Raw genomic sequence first — 15,297 nt, 5'->3', positions numbered from 1 at the left:
GACATATTCGTTGTGATTTTTAGTAGATTCGTCGCATGAGGAGGCTAATTTGAGAGGTAAGGGTATAGCGAGCTAGAGCTTTGGCCGGTTTGAGGTGAGTAATTAATGTAAATGATGTCCTGAGGTTTTGAAACCCCGGAATTTCACATCGTAATGCTATATTGAGGTGACTTGCACGCCGGATAACGGGCGTGAGGTAGAGCACCATTGGGAATTGTGACTTAGTCCGTCCCGAGAGATGTTTTTACCGTGTTTTCTACTTGAACTAAATTGAAAATCATCCTTACCTGGATTTAATTGTTACATTTGGGCTTTTTGCCAATTATTTGAATCCTTCAGGGATTGACATCACTGTTTTCGCATACATGTATATCATTTAATCTCAGTCCAAGGTTTTAAATACTGTTTTGCAAACTCAATCATCTTTCTAAGATTTGAAAACTTAAATGATATTTTTAAATGATATTTCGGGCTGAGAACTACTATTTTACAAATACCCAAGGGGCTTATTATGATTTCTGGACTAAGCATGAATCGGGCTGCGCGCCGCAGCAGTGATTTGAAATAGTGGTAACAATGACACTGTATGATGTGACTTGAAACAGTGGTAACAATGGCATTGTGTGATATAAATTGGTCAGGTAACAATGACTGACCAGGACTTGATTGATGCCACGAGATGTCTTGTTATTGCGCTCGGGCTGTAGGAGCCCCTTCGGAGTCTGTACACACCCCCAGTGAGCGCCGTCGAGTATATCACACAATGTCAAGTATATCACAGAGTGTCATTGTTACCACTGTTACAAATATATCACAGTGTCATTGTTACCACTGTTTCAGGTCACTTTATAATCAGTCCAGAAAATAATATAATAAGCCCCTTGGGCATTTACAAAACAGAAGTTCCCAGCCCGGAATACATTTAAAAATATCATTTAAGTTTTTAACATTTAGAATTATGGCTGAGTTTGCAAAACAACATTTAAAACCTTGGACTGAAACTAAATGACATGCAAATCATGCTAAGCAGTAATATCAATCCTCGAAGGATTTTACAAATCGGCACAAGGCCCCAAACATTGCATCAAGTCCAGTAATATCAATGAAGTATGTGTATCAATCACCAGTATAGTATAAACATCACACAGGATGGACCAAGTCACAATCCCCAATAGTATCCGACCCCGCACTCACCATGGAGTGCGTGTCACGCCTCAATATAGCGTTACGATGTCAAAGTCCGGGGTTTCAAACCCTCAGAACAACATTTACATCTATTACTCACCTCAAGATGGCCAAAAGTCTACTCCGCGATGCCCTTTCCTTTTGAATCGACCTCCTCGCACGTCGAATCTTCCCAAAACCACAAGGAATATATTACAATAGGCTAAGGGAATATAACCCAATCGAAAAGACTCGAAAAATATCGAAAATCACGAAATTTGCAAAAACCGAGCCCCGGGTCCACTTCTCAAAAAATTACGAGTCACATCACCGGATTCCTCGTCTCGCCACGAGTCCGCACATATAAAATTTACCAAAATCGGAGTTCATTTGACCCCTCAAATCACCAAAACTTATTTTCAAATCCCTAGGCCTAAATCCTCAATTTTTCTATAATTTTCATGCTCAAATCCATACATAATTGATGTACTTAACTCAAAATAGGCGGGGATAACTTACCTTCATATTGATGATGAAAATCCCCTCTTGAAGCTCCCCAAATATCATCCATACTTTGAAGAAATGAAGAAAAGTGAGCTAAATCCGTGTATAAAAGAATCTGCCTGTGCTTCGTCGAGTTGTACCTTGCACTTGTGCCATACAAGTTGTACATCCTATTAAAATTGTTCCTTATCGGACACCTTCTGTTTAAACACCCATAACATCTCGTATAAATATCCAAATGACAATCGGTTTTAAGATTTAGAAACTAGACTCAGAGATATTTAATTTGATAGGTTGTACACCATATAACTCTTTATATATCCCGAGATATGAGCTTCTAAATTAGGCTCCCCGAAATCAGAAAATTCTGGAGAACGAGCTCCACCAGTCATATTCAATCGACTGTAACATTCTCTACAGATGTCCAAATTACGATTTCTTTAGCTTTCTGGAAAAAATACATGAAGGTCTACAACTTTCGTTTTTGAACCTACTCAATATTCCTTATATATCAAAAGATATAGGCCTCCGAAGTACGCTCCACGATTGCAGTCCAAAGACCTTCTGCAGAAAATTGCAGCAGAAATTTCTGCAACTTTTTCTTTTCTTTTTGGTCCGAATTTCATTCCGTTAACCTTCCGAAATCCACCCGAGGCCCTCGGGACCTTAACCAATTATATCAACATGTCCCACAATATCATTCAAACTTGTCCCAACCTTCGAAACACCCAAAATAACATCAAAACATCAAATCATCATCGGATTCAAGCCCATGAATCTCACGAACTTCCAAATTCCATTTTTGATCAAAAACCCAACCAAACCACGTCCGAATGACCTCAAATTTTGCAGACAATTCCAAAATGACATAACGAAGCTACAAAAACTCTCGAAATTCTATTCCGACCCTCGGATCAAAATCTCACCTATCAACCGAAATTCGCCAAAATACTAACTTTGCCAATTCAAGCTTAATTCTACACCGGTCATCACAAAAATATTCCGGACTCACTCCTAAGTCCCAAATCACCTAACAAAGCTATCCGAACCATAAATTTCACATTTCGAGCGCTCTAACACATAAGTCAATATCCGATTGACTTTTCCAACTTAAGCTTCCTTAAAAGAGACTAAGTGTCTCAAACCTTACCAAAATCATTCAGGAATGACTTCAAATTTTGTACACAAGTCACATTCGACATTACGGGCTTGCCCCAACTTTCAGAATCGCATTCTGACCCCGATATCAAAATTTCCACTTCCGGTCGAAATTTCTCAAAAACCTTCAAATTTCTATATTTAGCCAAACGGCTCCAAAATGACCTACGAACCTCTGAATTCACTTCCGATCGTGCTCCCAAATCCAGAATCACCATACAGAGCTACTCCCAGTATTCGGAATTCAAAACGGACATCAATAACACTGAAATGCATGAAAACCCCTCCACGAACCGACGCTAGTAACCTGCTAACCCCAGGAAACTCCGAATCTCCGTAGCTGAAGCTGGTCGAGGCCAGTCCTTGACTGCCTCTATCTTCTTCGGGTCTACCTGAATACCTGCTGCAGATACGACATGACCCAGGAATGCGACCGAACTCAACCAAAACTTGCACTTTGAGAACTTAGCATACAACTTACTACCCTTCAGGGTCTGAAAAACCACTCTGAGTTGCTGCTCATGCTCCTCCTAACTGCGGGAGTATATCAGAATATCGTCAATGAAAACAATCACGAACAAATCCAGATAGGGTCTGAACACTCGGTTCATCAATTCCATAAATGTTGCTGGGGCATTGGTCAACCCAAATGACATGACCAAAAACTCATAATGCCTATACCGAGTGCGAAATGTTGTCTTAGGGACATCAGACGCCCTAATCCTCAACTGGTGGTAGCCAGATCTCAAATCTATCTTTGAAAACACCCTCGCACCCTGAAGCTGGTCGAATAAATCGTCGATCCTTGGCAGTGGGTACTTGTTCTTAATCGTCACCTTGTTCAATTGCCGGTAATCAATGCACATCCTCATCAAACCATCCTTTTTCTTCACAAATAGCACCGGTGCGCCCCAAGGTGAAACACTAGGTCTAATGAAACCCTTCTAAAGCAAATCCTGAAGCTGACCCTTTAACTCTTTCAATTCTGGCGGCGCCATACGATACGGCGGAATGGAAATGGGCTGAGTGCCCGGAGCCAGATCAATACAAAAATCAATATCCTATCGGGCGGCATGCCCAGCAGGTCTGAAAGGAAGACCTCGGGAAACTCCCGAACAACAGGCACAGAATCAATAGAAGGGGCCTCCATGCTAGAATCGCGAACATACGCCAAGTAGGCCAAACATCCCTTCTCGACTATACGTCGAGCTTTCACATACGAGATAACACTGCGGGTACAATGACCAGAAGTCCCTCTCCACTTTAAACAGGGTAAATCCGGTAAGGCTAAGGTCACGGTCTTGGCATGGCAATCCAAGATAGCATGGTACGGGGATAACCAATCCATCCCCAGTATAACATCGAAGTCGACCATGTCTAAAAGCAACAAATCAACACGGGTCTCAAGACCCCCAAACACTACGATACAAGAACGATAACTTGGTCGACCACAATAGAATTACCCACTAGTGTTGACACATAAACAGGAATACTCAATGAGTCACTAGGCATAACCAAATAGAGTGCAAAATAGGACGACACATATGAATACGTAGATCCGGGATCAAATAGCACATAAGCATCCCTATCACAGACCAGAATAGTACCTGTAATCACAGCATCTGATGACTCAGCCTCTGGCCTGGCTGGCAAGGCATAACAACGGGGCTGGGCCCCACCTCCCTGAATCATATCCCTGGGACGATCTGCTGCTGGCTGACCCCTACCTCTAGCGGTCTGAGCTCCACCTCTAAGACCTCTAACTCCACCTCTATGTCCTCTACCCCCGCCTCTAGCTGGCTGGGCAGGCTGTGGGGCAACTGGTGCCTGGATCATCGGGCGAGGACCCTGCTACTGCGAGCTGCTGGAAGCTCGAGGGCAATATCTGGCAATGTGACTCACATCGCCGCAAGTATAACAAGCCCTCGGCTTCTGAGAATAACGAAGTGGTGGTGCACTGATAGATGCTGATGGTGAACTGAAGAGCTGCTGGTCAGAATACTGCGGCTGAGAACCACGACCACCTGGTGTACCATGAGAAGCCTGGAGAACTGACTGAAAGGGCCTCGAAGGATGGCCTCTACCATAAGAATCCCTACCTCCAGATGAGGTACCACTGAATCTACCAGAATGACGGGGCCTCTTATCAGACCCAGGACCACCTCCCTGAGCAAGTGCCAACTCTATCCGGCGGGCACCATCTGCCGTCTCCTGGAATGAAATCTCACTACCGGCACTCATGGACATCTGAACACGGATCGGCTGGGCCAACCTATCAATAAACCTCCGCACCCTCTCTCTTTCAGTGGGGAGTATCACAATGGCATGACGAGCAAGATCAATGAACCGGGTCTCATACTGGGTGACCATCATAGGACCTTGCTGGAGACGCTCAAACTACCTGCGAAGAGCATCTCGTTGATTAACTGGAAGAAACTTCCCTAGAAATAACTCTGAAAACTGATCCCAGGTCAATGATGGCGAACCTGCTGACCTAGCTAAACAGAAATCCCTCCACCAAGTCTTGGCGGATCCTGCCAGGCGAAAAGTGGCGAAGTCGACCCCATTGGTCTTTACAATGCCCATAGTCCGTAGAACCTCATGATAGCTGAATATGAAATCCAGAGCATCCTCTGAGGGGGTGCCACTATATGTGGTTATGAAGAGCTTGGTGAAACGATCAAGCCTCCATAAAGCATTCGCGGACATAGCCGCACCATCGCTGGACTGAGCCGCAATACCTGGCTGGGCTGCCACAGCTGGTTGAACTGCCACGGTTGGCTGAACTGCGGGAACCTGAGCCTGAGGAGCTACCGGCTCTGGAGTACGAGTATCGGGAGTCTGAACTCCTCCCCCAGCCTGAGATGTGGCTGGAGCTACGGGAAGCAAACCCGCTCTAGAAATGCCCTCCATAATGCCTATCAGTCAGACCAAAGCATCCTGAAACACTGGGGTGGCTATGAAACCCTTTGGGACCTGAGCTGGGCCCACTGGAGCTGCTGGAGCTGGAACCTCCTCGTCATAGTTAGTACGAGGCTCCACCTCTGGGACTGCTACTCGGGGCTGAGCTCTGCCTCGGCCTCGGCCTCCAGCACGGCCTCGCCCTCTGCCCATGATAGGAGCTGGGGGCTCGGGCTACTGCGCGGTAGAAGAGGAAGCACGTTTTCTCACCATCTGCGAAAGAACAGAGTAGGAGGATGATCAATACTTGAGAATCAGAATCGCATGACACGAATGAACAAAGTAAAGTTTTCCTAACTCAGTAGCCTCTGCGGGATAAATACAGACGTCTCTGTACCGATCCCTCAGATTCTACCGAGTTGTCAGTGAGTTGTGAGACCTAAGTAACCTAGTGCTCCGATACCAACTTGTCATGACCCGGATTTCCCACCATCGGGTGTCGTGATGGCGCCTACTATCGGAGCTAGGCAAGCCAAATATATAAAACATTTTTCCTGCTTTCTTCCAAACAATATAATAAATGATACAAAATTTAAACGGAAGACTTTAAATCTAAAGCAACTGAGAACCAAAAGTGCAGAAGTTTGAACCAAAATGCTACCTAGAGTCTGGTGTCACTAGCTCACAGACTACTACAGAATACTGCAATCAATGTCTGAAAGGAAAATACATCATGTTTGTCTGATACAAGATAAATAAACGAAAAACATGGAAAAGGACTTCGGCCTGCGAACGCCATCTAGGGTACCTCGAGAGTCCCTGGACTGAAGATAGCTCCCAGAAATCCTACTGCTGTGGTCCGTAAGCTGCTCTCTGATCTGTGCACAAAAATGCACAGAGTGTAGCATCAGCACAACCGACCTCGTGTGTTGGTAAGTGCCTGGCCTAACCCCGGCGAAGTAGTGATGAGGCTAGACAGTACCTACCACAATTAACCTGTACAGATATATATACAACAAGTGCAAGAAAACAATAACAAGATAATACAAAGTAAAACTGGGAGGGGACATGCTATCAGGGAGTAACAGATAAAAATGAAATATCAGAAATAAGTAGAAGAAACTCCGGTTTCCATGATATATATATATATATATATATATATATATATATATATAGTGGACGGCGTGCCACACGATCCCAATTCATATCATATATAAGTGGACGGCGTGCCACACGATACCATAATATCATATATAAGTAGACGGCGTGCCAAACGATCCCATAATATCATATATAAGTATACGGCGTGCCACACGATCCCATAATATCATATATAAGTGGACGGCGTGCCACACAATCCCAATTCATATCATATATAAGTGGACGGCGTGCCACACGATACCATAATATCATATATAAGTAGACGGCGTGCCAAACGATCCCATAATATCATATATAAGTGGACGGCGTGCCACACGATCCCATAATATCATATATAAGTGGACGGCGTGCCACACAATCTCAATTCATATCATATATAAGTGGACGGCGTGCCACACGATACCATAATATCATATATAAGTGGACGGCGTGCCACACGATCCCATAATATCATATATAAGTGGACGGCGTGCCACACGATCCCATAATATCATATATAAGTGGACGGTGTGCCACACGATCCCATAATATCATATATAAGTGGACGGCGTGCCACACGATCCCATAATATCATATATAAGTGGACGACGTGCCACACGATCCCATAATATCATATATAAGTGGACGGCGTGCCACACGATCCCATAATATCATATATAAGTGGACGGCGTGCCACACGATCCCATAATATCATATATAAGTGGATGGCGTGCCACACGATCCCATAATATCATATATAAGTGGACGGCGTGCCACACGATCCCATAATATCTGACTTCATATAGTAGACCCCTTCAGGGAAGAATAACAACTCAATACCTTTAACCCGGCAAGGGTACAACAAACAACCCAAAATATCCCGACAAGGGAGAATATATATATCAGTCTACACCACACATTCTCCTTTTAAATCATTCTTCCTCAACCGTTCACATTATATGAAACTTATCAAATAAACAAGGAGCTTGTGTCACATTATTCGAATTAAAAGCAATCAAGACTCACGGTCATGCTAGACTCCAGTGCATAGATAACTGTCACCATGCCTATACACCGTACTCCACATTAGCATGTAGCAAATATCATCCTAATCCTATTCCCTCAAGCTAGGGTTAAACCAAACACTTACCTCGATACCTTGAACACCACTCAAGTCTCAATTATAGCTTTACCTCTTGATTCCACCACCAATCCGCTCGAATCTAGTCATAAGTTACTTAATCACATTAATAATTACTAAATGAATCACTCCCCATGCATGAAAAATAAATTTTACAAAGTTTTTCCCAAAATGGTCTTAAACACCCCCGGACCCACGTGGTCGAAACTCGAGGTTGGGACCAAAACCCGGTTACACATTCCCCCACGAGGTCCAACTCCTCAATTTGTAGAAAACCTAGGTTCTACCCAAACACCCAATTTCACCCCTGAAAATCTTTGATTTGAAGTTGAAATTATGTTAAAAGATATTAAGGAATAAAGAAATTAAGTTAGAAATCACTTACCAATCGTTTTGGAGAAGAAAAGTTGTTTGGAAAATCGCCTCTTAGGTTTTGTGTTTTTGAAAAGTGAAAAATGACTGAGATTTTCCGAACTTGTATACCTTTCTGAGGACCTGGCGCGGACCGCACAAAAATGTGTTGTGGCCGCGCCGAGTGGGAGAAAATTGGGGCTTCTCTGAACCCTTCCAGCGCGGACCGCACTGTTTTGGTGCGCGGCCGCACTAATTAACCTGAAACCCTAGCCCTCAGACTCAGCCACGCGGACCACACAGAAATGCATCGCGGCAGCGCGGCTCCAGCACGGACCGCGCGGAAATGACCGCAGCCGCGCTGGTGTCTGCAACACCTGAACCTGCATTTTCTTAAGTCCAAGACCTCCCGGGCCCCATTCAAAAACTCACCCAAGCCCTCGGGGCTCCAAACCAAACATGCACACAACCTTAAAAACATCTTACGGACTTACTCGTGCGATCAAATCGCCAAAATAACATCATATACATAGGATCAAGCCTCAAACACATGATTTTCTTTCTTCAAATTTCATAACTCAAATTCTCCATTTTTAGTCCAAAACACGTCATATGACGTCCGTTTTTAGCCAAACTTTACAGATAGTGCTTAACACATATTTAAGACTTGTACCGGGCGTCGGAACCAAAATACGAGCCCGATACCTATATTTTCTAACTCCTTTTCACTTTAAATTTTCATATCAAATTTCAGAAAAATAATTTCTTTCAAAAATTCATTTCTCGGGCTTGGAACCTCGGAATTTAATTCCGGGCACACGCCCAAGTCCCATATTTTTCTACGGACCCTACGGGATCGTCGAATCACAAGTCCGGGTCCGTTTACCCAAAATGTTGACCGAAGTCAGTATTATGCATATTAATATCGAAATTCATCAAATATTTCACATAATTCACATATTCTATCATAAAAACTTTCCGGCTACGCGGCCGAACTGCGCACGCCAATCGAGACAACTAAAAGCAAGGTTTTCAAGGCCTCGAAAGCGCAGAACAAGGAAGAACTATGGTGATGACCCTTCGGGTCGTCACAGGGGGTTGAGTGTGAGAGAGAAAGGAGAGATTTTGGGGAATTTTTTTGAAAGAATGGGAGGGGAAACCCGGTTTTGACACTGGAATTAAAAATAGCGACCAACTTTGGTCGCTAATTTCGTAGCTAAATAAGTTTTGACTTTTTGACCAAAATAGCGACCAAAGTTGGTCGCTATTTTTTGACCGTTTGACCAAAATTGCGACCAAAGTTGGTCGCTATTTCTAAAAAAATTAAATTACTTTTAATTCAATTTAAAATTATGTACATATGTAGTATAAATTTAGGATTTTAATTCAATTTAAGCTATATATATATATATATACATATATAAATATATACATATATTAATTGATATAAGTTGAGACGTTTTAATTCATTGTTAATATATATATATATATATATATATATATATATATATATATATATATATATATATATATATATATAGAGAGAGAGAGAGAGAGAGAGAGAGAGAGAGAGCTTATATACTATATACTATATTATACTATATATATCGAATATACCTTGATGTATAATAAACTATACTATATATATAGTATAGTGTATTATATAATACACTTAGTATATATAATACACTTAGAGGTCGTTTGGTAGAGTGCATAACACAAAATAATACTTGCATTAGTTTTGTGTATTAGTAATACCTTATTTGGTACACTTTTCAACCTATGTATAATTAATACAAGCATTAGTTATACATCCTATTTGGTATTATCCTGTGTATAGCTAATGCATAGCAAAACCAAGGTATTAGTAATACCAAGGCTATCAATGCATGCATTAGTATGTCTAAAGACCAAATTGTCCTTAAAGTCCCTTAAAACTAAAGAATATAAAGGGCATTTTTGTAAACAACTATTTTTTAAAAAAATTATGCAATGCATTTTTGTTTTTAATACACCGCACCAAACAATGTATAAAAAAAATCTCTGCAAAACTAATGCTTGTATTACTAACACATACATTAATCATCCTTGCATTACTAATACACCATATTCAGCATTATTCTTATACATTCTACCAAAAGACCCCTTAGTATACATATACTATACTATACTATGCACTAAGTATTAGTGCATTAGCTAATATTATATTGAATATAGCTTATATATATATAGGTTATAAGTCAATGAATCAATTTATATATATATATATATATATATATACACACACATATATTAATTGATATAAGTCGAGACATTTTAATTTATTGTTAATATATATACATGCATATGAGTAAGTTATAAGTCGATGAATCACGCTTCGTAGTACTGCTTAACTGCATATATAACATGTTAGAGTATATTTTAGTCTATTCACCCTTTGTATTACAAAAGTGTTAACGGGTTACATTTATATTATTTAGATAGTAAATACAAAAGTGATTTTTAATTTTGACCATTGTTGACCTGAAAAGAGACCAACTTTGATCGCTAAATATACATAAATTTAAATTAGCGACCAAAGTTGGTCGCTAAATTTAAATCAGATTTATTTATATTTTATATAATATTTAAAATAATAATATAATTGTTAAACATTAGAACTGGGTCCCAGATTAGCGACCAAAGTTGGTCTCTATTTTTGTAAGCGACCAACTTTGGTCGCTAAATTTGAATTATATTTTTTTATATTTTATTAAATAAAAATATAATTATTAAAATTTTATAACTGGGTCCCACTTGAGTGACCAAAGTTGGTCGCTATCTGCTTACCCCTTAATTAGCGACCAACTTTGGTCGCTAATTTTAAATTATATTTATTTATATTTTATAATTTTTTTAAATAATATTATAATTTTATAAGTGGGCCCCCCTGTATCGACCAACATTGGTCGCTAATCTCAGTATACTTTTGACCAAGCAAGTCTGACCAGTCCAGTCAATATTTTGACGAAATTAGCGACCAACCTGTCGCTAATGTATATCAAATAATTATTCTATTATTTTTACCAATTTAGCGACCAATTTTTGTCGCTTAAGTTTGGTCGCTTTTTTTCGGAATTCTAGTAGTGACTGTTGGATCTAAAGCATCTTGTCACGACCCGGATTTTTCACACTCGAGAATCGTGATGGCGCCTACTAATGAGAGCTAGGCAAGCCAATCCTTAACTGCTTACTTCATTAACAATTACTTCTTTTAACAATTATCAGCGGTAGCATGAAAGAAACGGAATTAAATAAATAAGCGGAAGACTTAAGTTTAAAGAAAACTGAACAATAATGTGAGAATCAACATATGCCTCTACCCAAGAACTGGTGTAACATTACTCACGAACTTCTAAGAGTGCTAAATACAACCGTTTGAAGGAAAATATAAACTGTTTGTCTCGAATATACGAGATAACAGACGGAAATAAAAGATAGAGGAGACGCCGGGATTGTGAACGCCTGCAAGGCTACCTCAATGTCTCACTAGACTGCAGGCTGGCTCCCGCGCTACTACTGCTGTCCAAAACCTGGATCTGTGCAAAAGAGCACAGAGCGTAGTATCAGCACAACCGACCCCATATGCTGGTAAGTGTCTGGCCTAACCCCGACGAGATAGTGACAAGGCTAGGACCAGACTCCAGATAAACCTGTACAGCTATATAATAAATGGCGGAAAAGTAAACAAGTAATAAGCAGTTAATGCTGGGGAAGGGGAACATGCTTCGGGGATAACAGTTAAAAGAAATAACAGGGAATAATAAGGAAGCCAGCACTATAACTTCTATCACAATTGGAGAAAATAAAGGCAACTTTAACTTTTAGTTTCCTCTTGTTGCAGGCATGCAACCCGATCCCATTTTTCATATCTCGTGGTAGGCGTACCACCCGCTCCCATTTCATTATATCTTGTGGTAGGCGTACCACCCGCTCCCATTTCATAATATCTTGTGGTAGGCGTACCACCCACTCCCATTTCATCAATCTTGAGGTAGGCGTACCACCCACTCCCATTTCATAATATCTTGTGGTAAGCATACCACCCGCTCCCATTTCATAATATCTTGTGGTAGGCATACCACCCGCTCCCATTTCATCAATCTTGTGGTAAGCGTACCACCCTCTCCCATTTCATTATATCTTGTGGTAGGCGTACCACCCGCTCCCATTTCATAATATCTTGTGGTAGGCGTACCACCCATTCCAATTTCAGTTCCTCACACAATCACAAGAAATCTCGGCAAGGGAACATAAGTAATATAATAACTTCTCGGTATAAATATATGGTTTGTTTAGAAATCGGACTTCAAATCGAGGTCCAAATCCCCAATTTTAGAAAAACCTATGCTCTACCCAAATTACTCATTTTCCCCATGAAAATCTTTGATTTGAAGTTGAAATCATGTTAAAAGATGTTAAGAAGTGATGAAAATAAGTTAGAAATCACTTACCAATCGTTTCAGAGAAGAAAAGTTGTTTGGAAAATCACCTCTTATGTTTTGGGGTTTTGAAAAGTGTAAAATATCTGAAATTCACGTGTATTTATAACCCTCTAAAGCTCCCACCACGGACCGCGCAAGAAGGACCGCGGCCGCGCAGGTTTCCTGAAGGCCTGTGGATCTATGCCCCACGCGGATCGCGCAAAGCCGACCGCGGCCGCGCATCACCCACCGCGGACCGTGCAAAAGCGACCGCGGCCGCACGCGTTTCCTCGCGGGCTGCGCCCGAGGGTTCAGAGGCCTACAATACTTTTTCTGAATGTGCAACATCTAATCTTTTTAAGTCTAAGGCATCCCGGAACCTACTCGAAACTCACCCGAGCCCTCGAAACTCTAAACCAAGTATGCACACTCCCTCAAAAATACCCTACGAACATAATCGTGTGATCACATCACCAATATAACATCATGAACATCGAATTGAACCTCAAGACCCATGAAATTTCTAAGATTTCCTTTTAAACATCAATTTTTCCCAATTTGGGTCCGGATCACGTCAAACGACGTCGGTTTTTGACCAAACTTTACAGGAGTGATTCAAAACATATATAAGACCTGTACCGGATGGCAGAACAAAAATACGGGTCCGATACCATTACTTTCACATCTGTTTTCATTTCAATTTTTCTTTAAACATTTTCAGAAAACAATTTCACTTAAAAATTCATAACTCAAGCATGGGACCTCGGAATTCGATTCCGGGCATACGCCCACGTCCTATATATTCCTACGGACCCTCCGGGACCATCAAATCACGGGTCCGGGTCCGTTTACCCAAAATGTTAACCGGAGTCAAACTTATTAATTTCGAGGTCAAAACTTAGCAATTTTCATAAGATTTCACATTTAAGCTTTCCGGCTACGCGCCCGAACTGCGCACACAAATCGAAGCGACTCTAAATGAGGTTTTCAGGGCCTCAGAGATAGATTTTTAATTAGAATAGGTGATGACCCCTTTTGGGTCGTCACATTCTCCACCTCTAAAACAATCATTCATCCTCGAACAGACAGAAGAAGGAAGTACCTGAGTCGGGGAAAAGATGGGGATACCGGTCCTGCATATCGGACTCGGACTACCAGGTCGATGCCTCAGGGGGCTGACCTCTCCACTGAACACGAACCGAAGGAAAGCTCTTCGACCACAGCTAGCGAACCTGCCGGTCTAGAATAGCCACTGGCTCCTCCTCATACGATAAATCCTTGTCCCACTGGACAGTGCTAAAATCTAACACGTGGGATGGATCGCCGTGATATTTCCGAAGCATGGACACATGAAACACTGGATGCACGACTGATAAGCTAGGAGGCAATGCAAGTCTATAAGCCACCTCTCCCACTCGTTCAAGGATCTCGAATGGACCAATGAACCTAGGGCTAAGCTTGCCCTTCTTCCCAAATCTCATCACGCCCTTCATAGGCAACACTCGGAGCAATACCCGCTCACCAACCATAAAAGCCACATCTCGAACCTTACGATCTACATAGCTTTATTGCCTGGACTGAGTTGTACGAAGCCTATCCTGAATGATCCTGACCTTGTCCAAGGCCTCCTGAACCAAATCTATACCCAACAACCGAGCCTCTCCCGGCTCAAACCATCCAACCGGAGATCGACACCGCCTACCATATAAAGCCTCATAAGGAGCCATTTGGATACTCGACTGGTAGCTGTTATTGTAGGCAAACTCTGCTAAAAGCAAGAACTGATCCCACGAACCTCCAAAGTCAATAACACAAGCTCGGAGCATATCCTCCAATATCTGAATAGTCTGCTCGGACTGTCCATCCGTCTGAGGATGAAACGTTGTACTCAACTCAACCTGGGTGCCTAACCGTCGCTGAACTGCTCTCCAGAAACATGAGGTGAACTGCGTACCTCGGTCCGAAATGATAGACACCGGCACACCATGAAGACGAATGATCTCCCGGATATAGATATCAGCTAACCTCTCGGACGAATAGGAGATTGCCACAGGAATGAAATGCGCTGACTTGGTCAGCCTATAAACAATGACCTAAACTGCATCGAACTTCTTCCGGGTCAATGGAAGTCCAGTAACGAAGTCCATAGTGATTCTCTCCCACTTCCACTTGGGAAGCTCAATCCTCTGAAATAGACCACCAGGCCTCTGATGCTCATACTTAACCTGCTGACAATTCAAACACCGAGCCACATAGGCAGCGATATCCTTCTTCATTCTACGTCAGCAATAATGCTGCCTCAAATCCTGATACATCTTCGCGGCGCCCGGATGGATAGAGTACCGGGAACTATGGGCCTCCTCTAAAATCAACTCTCGAAGCCCATCCACATTAGGCACACAAACTCGACAATGTAATCTCAGAACTCCATCATCACCTAAGGTAACCTGCTTGGCACCCCCACACTGCACCGTG

Source organism: Nicotiana tabacum, chromosome 10 (assembly GCF_000715075.1).
Source record: "Nicotiana tabacum cultivar K326 chromosome 10, ASM71507v2, whole genome shotgun sequence".
In the NCBI taxonomy this organism is placed as follows: domain Eukaryota; kingdom Viridiplantae; phylum Streptophyta; class Magnoliopsida; order Solanales; family Solanaceae; genus Nicotiana; species Nicotiana tabacum.
The sequence above is the reverse complement of the archived record's forward strand: the minus strand, read 5'-3'. Positions refer to the sequence as shown.